We start from the raw sequence: 8508 nt of genomic DNA, 5'->3' as shown, positions 1-8508 counted from the left end.
CTGAAATCAATCATGTACAAGCAAAGGAAGGAAGATATTAAAATAAATATCACGCAAAACTGGAATCATTTTTGAAACGAAATCATTATCGTACGGTACCTCTATTGAAGCACAATCATTGTCGTGGGCACTGAACACAACCAAATCTGCTGTTTTCGTTCTGGTTAAACACATTGCAAGTTGAACTTGCCCATAGTAGGCATGTCTTTTCCGTAGCATGTACTTGTTGTCTTTCTTTCAATCCATTTCAGTTCTTTTCTAATACCTCACTCAAGGTTTTGTACTTTCCTGAGAATGGACACTTTATCTCAACCAATTTGCATCTTCCAATACAATAGCATCGGGAGAACAACCAAGGAATGGCGCAGATGGTGGTATTATAAGTCCCATTCTAATAATTCGTTTTCCTTTGTGTTTCTGTCTGTAACAGTTCAGAGCATGTCCTTCCATTTCTTTTCCATACAGCAAAGGAGAAAGTCGTTTTTCCATTGGATGTATTATCGCCGACAGCTTTTTAGCCCAATTTCGGTCGCCTGGATCATTTAGGTAGTACGTATAAAGATCGTAACATTCGCTTGCTGTAATGCGTATGCGCCTCTCTTTGCGCCAGACATCATTGGCCTGGTTGAGTATTCGCACAAATCGAAAGACTTTGCTCTGGAGATACACAAACGCGTGTTTCATAGAACAAGCGCAGACTAGAGTCGCGTAATGGTCCGAAATAGTATTTCCATTTTGATGTTAAATTCCTAATCGAGAAAACGGTTTTAAGTATTCCAATCCCAGCTGGATTTCATCGTTGTTAACAGTGGTCACGGCTACACGCTAAAATGAACTACTCAAAATTGAGTCGAATCCGACTCATTTTCATTAAAACAGGACAACTCAAAATTTGAGTAATATATACTACTTCAATAAAATGATGATTGCACTTAAACTAGGAGTCTGTTTGTCATAAAATGCACTTAGATACATAGATAAACTTGATTCGCATCTGTCGTATTAAAATTGATGGAAGGCCAAGCTTAACTTTCGCGAAATCATCATTTTATTGAAGTAGTATCTTTTACTCAAATTTTGAGTTGTCCTGTTTTAATGAAAATGAGTCGGATTCGACTCAATTTTGAGTAGTTCATTTTTAGCGTGCAGGTTGTTCACGTTGCCGAGGTTTCCATTCGGGTACTTCTGGCTTCCACGTGTGAGGTACCGATTGATCTAACTGGGTGGCAGATGGCAAAACCGAAGAGTCGTTTGCTTCCAATGTCGGCCTCAATGTGTTACTACCACTCATTGTCTTTGCAAGAGCTGACGAAGGTAATTCTAAAAAGGTTGAATTTGAATATCATAAATGTTTATATGCTGAATATAGGTTTGTACTTACCGGAAATGAACATATTGAAGATCGAAATGGTGAGGTCATCTGATATGGTTGCTGTTGTGACTTTCTTTCGTAGATTGCAAAGTGATGATAATGGCACTGGTTCGTAGAGATTTTGAGCTTGTATTTTGGCCACTTTGTTCCACTGCTGACGTATGTCAGTTGTAGAAAGTATTTCAAGATCCTTGTTACTATGTAATAAAAATACTATAAGACAAATACAGTACTTCGAATGTGAGTGCCTTACTGGTGAATGTACAGAAGACATGCGAACTGGTGTTTACATCGATAGTTTCAGCGGGGCACGAGCACCATATACTCCAGTCCTTGAGTAATCTGGATGTTACCATCCGAACTTCCCTAGGAGTTTCTGATGGATTTGGCCCTCGGAGGCAGCTGCAAAATATGTGCACCGATTTTTCGACAATTTTGCTCACACCTGCAATGACCACATGATTGTTGTTGAAAATTTCATTGCCTTCCTTCCAGTTTCTCGTGCTCCCTTCAGCGAAGTCAAAAAGATCCACAATATCTACTTCCACTCTTATTGTTTGCAGCATAAAGTTCTGTAAATGAAACAAAAAGTTAATTTCGGCACATCGCACAACACAAATGCTATCTTACCGATTGTTGACCCATTTTCCGTATACCAGGATCTGCCAATTCAGTAAGTACAGCACATTTCACATTAATCTTATGTAAGATTTATTCCCTGGTTTTTCTGTGCCACAACTGTTCCGCATTATGTGTTTTGCACATTGTAACAGCAGAAATGAACCACTCTGAAACTAGTAAGTAAACGAGTGATAATCGACACAAATTCCCAGTGGTTGAAAAGATAAATTAGACATTTCCGACTTAAAGCTTCCTTCTGGAAGTGAAAACTAATAATTCATATTCAATAAAATCGAAAAATAATTTCAAAAACGAACGAAAAAGATAATCTGTTTGTTTACCTTTTTCTACTTTTCCCTCAATTCAGTCTTCCCAAACGAACATCAAACACGCTGAGTACAGCTGTCTGTATACTCCATCTGTACCCTTGCTTCGTGTTTATACGTATACGCACGAAATGTATACTTGTACCCGAACTTGCGTTCGAGTTTCATTTTGTACCGATGTACTGTACATCTGTACAGTACACATGTACACTCTGGTTGTAAAATTTGCTGTTGAATAGCGTTCCAGAAGCTTCTCAAACAAAGCAAATGTAGACAGTGAACAAATTCATAGATGTGCGGATATAAGCAAATTTATTATATACCAATATTTTCATTAGGTTTTGTACTTAAGAAGGCTCAGTAAAATGGCCACCAGAAGTGTTCACGCAAAAAAATAAGTTTATATCTTTCAAGTGTTATGTCCCTATTTTGTTGCAAAGTCAAAGTCAATCGCTTGTTGCGTGTTTAGTTAATTCTGAGGACAATTCTGAGAGGACAATGTTGTAGTCATTCGGAATGGTTGAGTTCTACATTCCTAGCTTATAGTCTGTACAGACTACGAGTATAGTAATTTGATATCATTTTAAAATAAAATGAGGTGTGTGATCTTTGATATCATTAGTGAAAGAGCTGGTAGTCTGTGGAGGCTATTGCGTATTATGTTATGTATGGTATTTTCCAACACGAAGCCGGTTTTTGACAAAAATGCTGTGCATCCAGGGGTTGTGGATGAATTACGTGACGCTATATAGGGAGGAAGGGTCAAGCTCTAGGGTTACGATTCAGACAAAAGAATTAAATTGTCAATACATAATGTGCTCCAGAGAAAAGGACTGTTCGCCCAATTTTATGTTACGTAATTTTGAGCGGTCCCATAGTGCAACACGAAACGCTCTCTCCCGATGGAGCATTTCTAAAGCGTGACAATACACAATTTAGTTTTATTTATTAGGAATACATTAACAGAGAGTCGAGAAATTGTTCCACTGATCTATGAGTATACATAGTATTTATGATTATGCGCTTTCTATTCCTTCCCTGGTGAATGTACACGCTCAACAAAAGTTATATAGCGGAATGTGAAACGAAGTCAAATTTATCAATATCTTCTGTTAACTTAATTATTGTTTACGTGATGTTGGAAGACCATGTCAGTTGATTACCAACGTCGTGAAAAAGTTTTGCAACATTAGAAAATTATTCGAAAAAAAAGTCTTCCAGATCCACTCATCACTGTGCATCTTCATTTCAGCGTGCACAGTTTTCGAATTCCATTTTGTTCATTCTCTTTGTCTTTTGCCGGTCGACTCTCGGACCTGAAAGCAAGTTTGTACATGTGTTTTGTACTTAAGTACAAGTTCGTTTAGGTAGGTACTGAATATCCCTTTGTACACCAGTACGTCAATACTACTTGCGAAGTGTTCAACACGAGTTGATTAAAATGTACTTGTGTTGAACATCACACATGTTCCTGGGAAGACTGCCTCAATTTGACAGATCAGAGTTCCGCTAGCCTATGATCACCAGGTATCCATCGATCTAAAATTTAGTTATGTAATAGATTTGTGGGGCATTACTGACACTATTTTAATACGGGTTCATTCGTTCAATAGTTTTACATTCAAATTCCAAGCATTATGGTACGAGCACAATTAGTTCTTGGAATTTGTTTTGTGATTTCCTAGACGTGAATTTTAATATAATTTCGAACCGTTTGAAGTTTTCATCAAAATTCGTAACAGTTTCTGAGATATTAGAAGTTGACACATTTTCCGTTTTTGGCCCAATCTTACCCCCTAGGCCCAATGTCACCCCGAACGACGGTACTAGAAGTACTATTGCGCGATAATTACTAATAAGTACTATCGCAAAGTTTAGAGTTGGTTGCCCCTTGGGTGCGTTTCGCTTCACGATTGATTTGAATCGTTCATGAGTTTTGATCGGTAGCCTTTACGTTCCAGTTACGGCTATTGCTAACACCCTAAACATCGATACCTCACCAAGATTTGGATTTGATTGCGGAATGTCACTAGGCGGTTTCAGCGTATTGGACTACCGTAGCTTAAGGCACGCTGCAATCGAATCACAAAAATTATCAATGCTCAAAAATAACGATTTCTCGAATAAGATCCGCACTCTCCCAGACTATGCTAAGCCATTCTGGAAAATGACCAGCTGAGCACCTCACCAGCTCAACGAGGCAAAGACCCAGGTCATAATTTTTCCCCACTCTAAATCCATAACATGTTCCTGGGGACTGTAGAATCATCCTCAATGGCATGACTGTGGAATGCACCAGTGACCACTTACGTTGACTCTCAACAGCAAGCTTATCTTTCTGCAGAGTTGACAAAAACGGTGACAAAGTGTCACTGTACCCTGTACCCGTTGATCAACCGCCGGTCGTCATTGTCCCTGAAGAATAAACTTGCTGTCTACAAGCAAATCATCCTCCCTGCGATCGAATACGGCATGCTGGTCTCGAAGAGCTGCGCTAAAACTCATCATCTGAAACATCAACGAGTGTAAAACAAGTTCCTTAGGATGATCTTCAACAATCCACCTAGGACAAGAACACCCGAGGTACACCGTCTGGCCGGGATCAGAACATTACATGAGCGCTTTGGTAAGGAGAGGTTTAGGGCTCGTTGCTTGGCTTCAGACCAGCCAGTGATCCGGGAGTTGGTCCCCAACTAGGATATCAAATTGTTTTTTTGTAAATATAATGTAGATATTAGTTAGGTTCGATGGTATTGTCCCGGGCTATGGAAATATGTAGAAACTTCGTCCATTTTTTCGTAGATTCAAACGAACTAAATGTTGAAATCTGAGTCAAACTAATGTTGTCATATTCTGCTCTGAAATAAGGAAACATTCAATACAAGTTAGGGTTTGGAAAGTTTAAATTTGCTTTATTTTGAACTCGAAAAATAAGCGAATAAACCTCACCTTTACGCACATTGTGCAACTTCTTTAAGCTCAGGGCTAATTTGGATTTTTGATTTTCTAAAAAAAAACTAAACGGAAAAAAATATCAAATTTGAAACAGAAAGTTGCCATACAACTATCAACATGGCACGATAATGGCAATTGGAGAGTAATTTACGTTTTAATAAATTGTTTCAAAATGTTCAAAATAGCCCCCGATTTGTCAAAAGAATTCTCGAACGATGGTACCTAAAATATTTAACACGGTCAAGATTTTTCCCATGATCCAATTAGTTGATGAATAGAAGGTTTCTGTAAAATCCAATTGATCGGAAATCTCGTCTCGTGGTCTCGTGTCTCGAAATCTTAATTTCTATTTGTTCGATGACACAGAATTGGGAGATTTGAATATTTTGACTGCCCAAATAGGAAATAAAATTATCAGTTTCTTTATTCCATGCATTCACTCGCATAAATTTTGCATATTTAAAGTCCTTGAACCGATAGAATGAGGTTGAGGAATCGTAACTTTTGTATGTAGTGAACAATAATCCCTCAAAAAAAAATTCAAAATCTTAGAATCGGACGTCATATCATCATTTGAGAAAATAGATAAATATATGTTTTGCAAACTATGCTCAAAACAAGTTGTTGCGGAAAGATTCTTTTGTGTCTTTACTAAGGAGACTTTCAGCCCGAGGCTGGCTCATCTCCGGTGTTGCGAACAGATTTTTCTCGTGTCAAGTCCGCTACTACAATAGTTTCTGTCAGCTACAAATTTTACAATATTTTTTTTTTAATTTTGCAAACTCCATAGGAATTTTCTTTTTGGAATTCCAACGGAAATCTCTTCAGAAATTCTTTTAGGAACACATACGGAAAATGTTTCAGGAAAACCTTTCGATTTTTTTTGAAAAATTCTTATTTTACATTTCTTTGTGAATTCCTTTTGAAATTGGTTTAGTAATTCCTGCCGAAATTGAATAAGAAACCCCTTTATTTAGTTTTTAATGATTTTCATCAGCAATTATTTAAGGATTTTCTCAAACAAATTCTTCCAGTAATTCCTTAAAAATCTCTTCCGAAACTCTAGGAAGAAATTCTTGGAATTCCTTCGAAATTCCTCTATATTCCTTCTATTTCCTATACTGCCGCTAGCCGCAAGTCGAGCACATCTGTATATGGAGGCCCATCATAATTTCACACAGAGATTATTGGAAAAATTAATTGTAAATTCCTGCGGAAATTTAATTAGAAATTCCTTAAGGTTTTCGAATATTAGAAATTATTTTGGAAATCTGAAATTCGTATGTTATCGATCATTTATAATCTCTTCACATTTAGTAGTTTGTCAAACTCCTCCAGTTAACTCCAAGTTAATATACAACTTTGAAAAAAAAATTCGGAATAATTCCTGCAGCAATTTTGAAATGAATTTTGTATGGTATCACTAAAAGCAAGAGGAAGTTACGAAGGAATATCTGGATGAATTTACAAAATTTTAGGGAAAATATCTGATTTGGTGGGACACGTGCCCCATCGTGCCTCAGCTCAGCTCCGCCAGTGTTGATGATTCATACAAACTATATTTGACCATTTGAACACATTTTTCGACGATGTATTTTCATGATGAATTTTGGTGAAAAATTTGGTCCCCTAGTGCTGGACACTATCGCATCATGTTCTAATATGACTAAGTTCTTATGACATGAGTAAAGATATCGTTTAGAATAGTTATACTTTTTACTTGCTTTAAGTTGTAGATATTAAATTGTGTTAGTAGAACTTATGTGGCTCTCCAGATACATTTCTTACATCCTATTCCAAATTCTCACCATTTTCAATGTCATCTTCAATGTTTGTTACTGATTATTTCTGTGGCTTTCTGATGCTTTTGCAAAAGAAACAATTGATGTAAGTAAGGAAAATCTCAGTAATATTAAAATTTTGAGCCATTTCGTTCAATTCCAAATTTTGTACAAAGTTGTACAGCGTGCTTCCTATCTAGAGCCGCATAGCAATGTTGAACTGTTGAAGCGGGCCGCAGTACATTTGCATGATTTGTTTTTCAAGACAGTGTACGGATTTCGATGACCCACGGTATGGAATAAATTTGCAAAATTAAGTTGGGGCGTCTGGTCACATTATCCTAAAACAATTTCCGCAGGTATTTTTGATAGAATTCCCGAACGATTTTCCATGAGTATTTTAGAATTTTCCAAAACATTTCTTAAAGGAATTTCCAAATGAATTTCTAAAACAAATTCGGAAAGTAAAATCTAAACGGAATTTCCAAATTAAATTTTGTAGGAATTTCCGACAGTCTTAAATTTCTACAAGTATTTCTTTGGACTTTGGAATTCTTTCGGAACATCTTGGGATTTCTTCTGAAAATCCTCCGGAAATTGCATCGAATACTTCATTATACTTTCAAAGATATCCTAAAACAATTTCGTAGGATACTGCGTAACAAGTCGAGCATCTGTTAATAGAGGCCCATATACAGATGTGCTCGACTTGCGGTCTTAACTACTACTAATTGTTTAGGATTATCTTTAAATTGCTTTAACTCGGAATAAATTAAGAACTCTGGCAGTACTTTCTCAAGAAATCCTTCGAAACTCTAGGAAGAATTCGAATTTTTTCGAAATTTCCTCAGAATTTCTTCAGAGCTTTCTCAGGATTTCTTTCGGAAGTTCCTTTTAGGTATTCCTTCGGATTTATTTGGCAATTCTTACAAAAATTTCCTTAAAATCCAACTATCCAAATAAACTACAGAGGAATTTTATAAATTATTCCTGGAGGAGCTTCCGAAATGAGGATTTACAGGAAAAATTTTAGAATAAATTCATGCAGACTTTCCCAAATGTATTTCAGAAAGAATTTCCGAAGAACAACCTGAAAAGATTTGGGATAAAAAATTCTAAGCAAATTTCTGAAGGAATTATTGAAGAAATTGCCTAAGGAATTATTGAACAAATCCTCGGAAGAATTTCCAAACATATTCCTAATGGAATTTTCATATAAATTTTAAGTTTTTTACAAGAATTTCTTTTGGAACATCTGTAGAATTTTCTTAAGAAATCCTTCCCAAATAAATCTAGGAATACCTTCAAAAACTACTTAAGGAATTCTTTCGAAAATTCCTTTAGAAATGTGTCTAAGAATAATTTTAGAAACTCTTCCAGAATTTCTTTCATCCACACCATTGGCTCCCGTATATCCGCTGGAATTTCTTTCAGGAATTTCCCAACGATTTCC

At 36.5% G+C, this 8508-nt stretch overlaps 1 pseudogene; it reads right to left on the bottom strand.

The window, feature by feature from the left end:
- Positions 1-1138: 1138 nt before the first annotated feature.
- Positions 1139-2017, bottom strand: LOC134222582 (uncharacterized; annotated as a pseudogene).
- Positions 2018-8508: the final 6491 nt, after the last annotated feature.

Source organism: Armigeres subalbatus, chromosome 3 (assembly GCF_024139115.2).
Source record: "Armigeres subalbatus isolate Guangzhou_Male chromosome 3, GZ_Asu_2, whole genome shotgun sequence".
Lineage (NCBI taxonomy): Eukaryota > Metazoa > Arthropoda > Insecta > Diptera > Culicidae > Armigeres > Armigeres subalbatus.
This window is presented reverse-complemented; position numbering and strand designations above follow the sequence as displayed.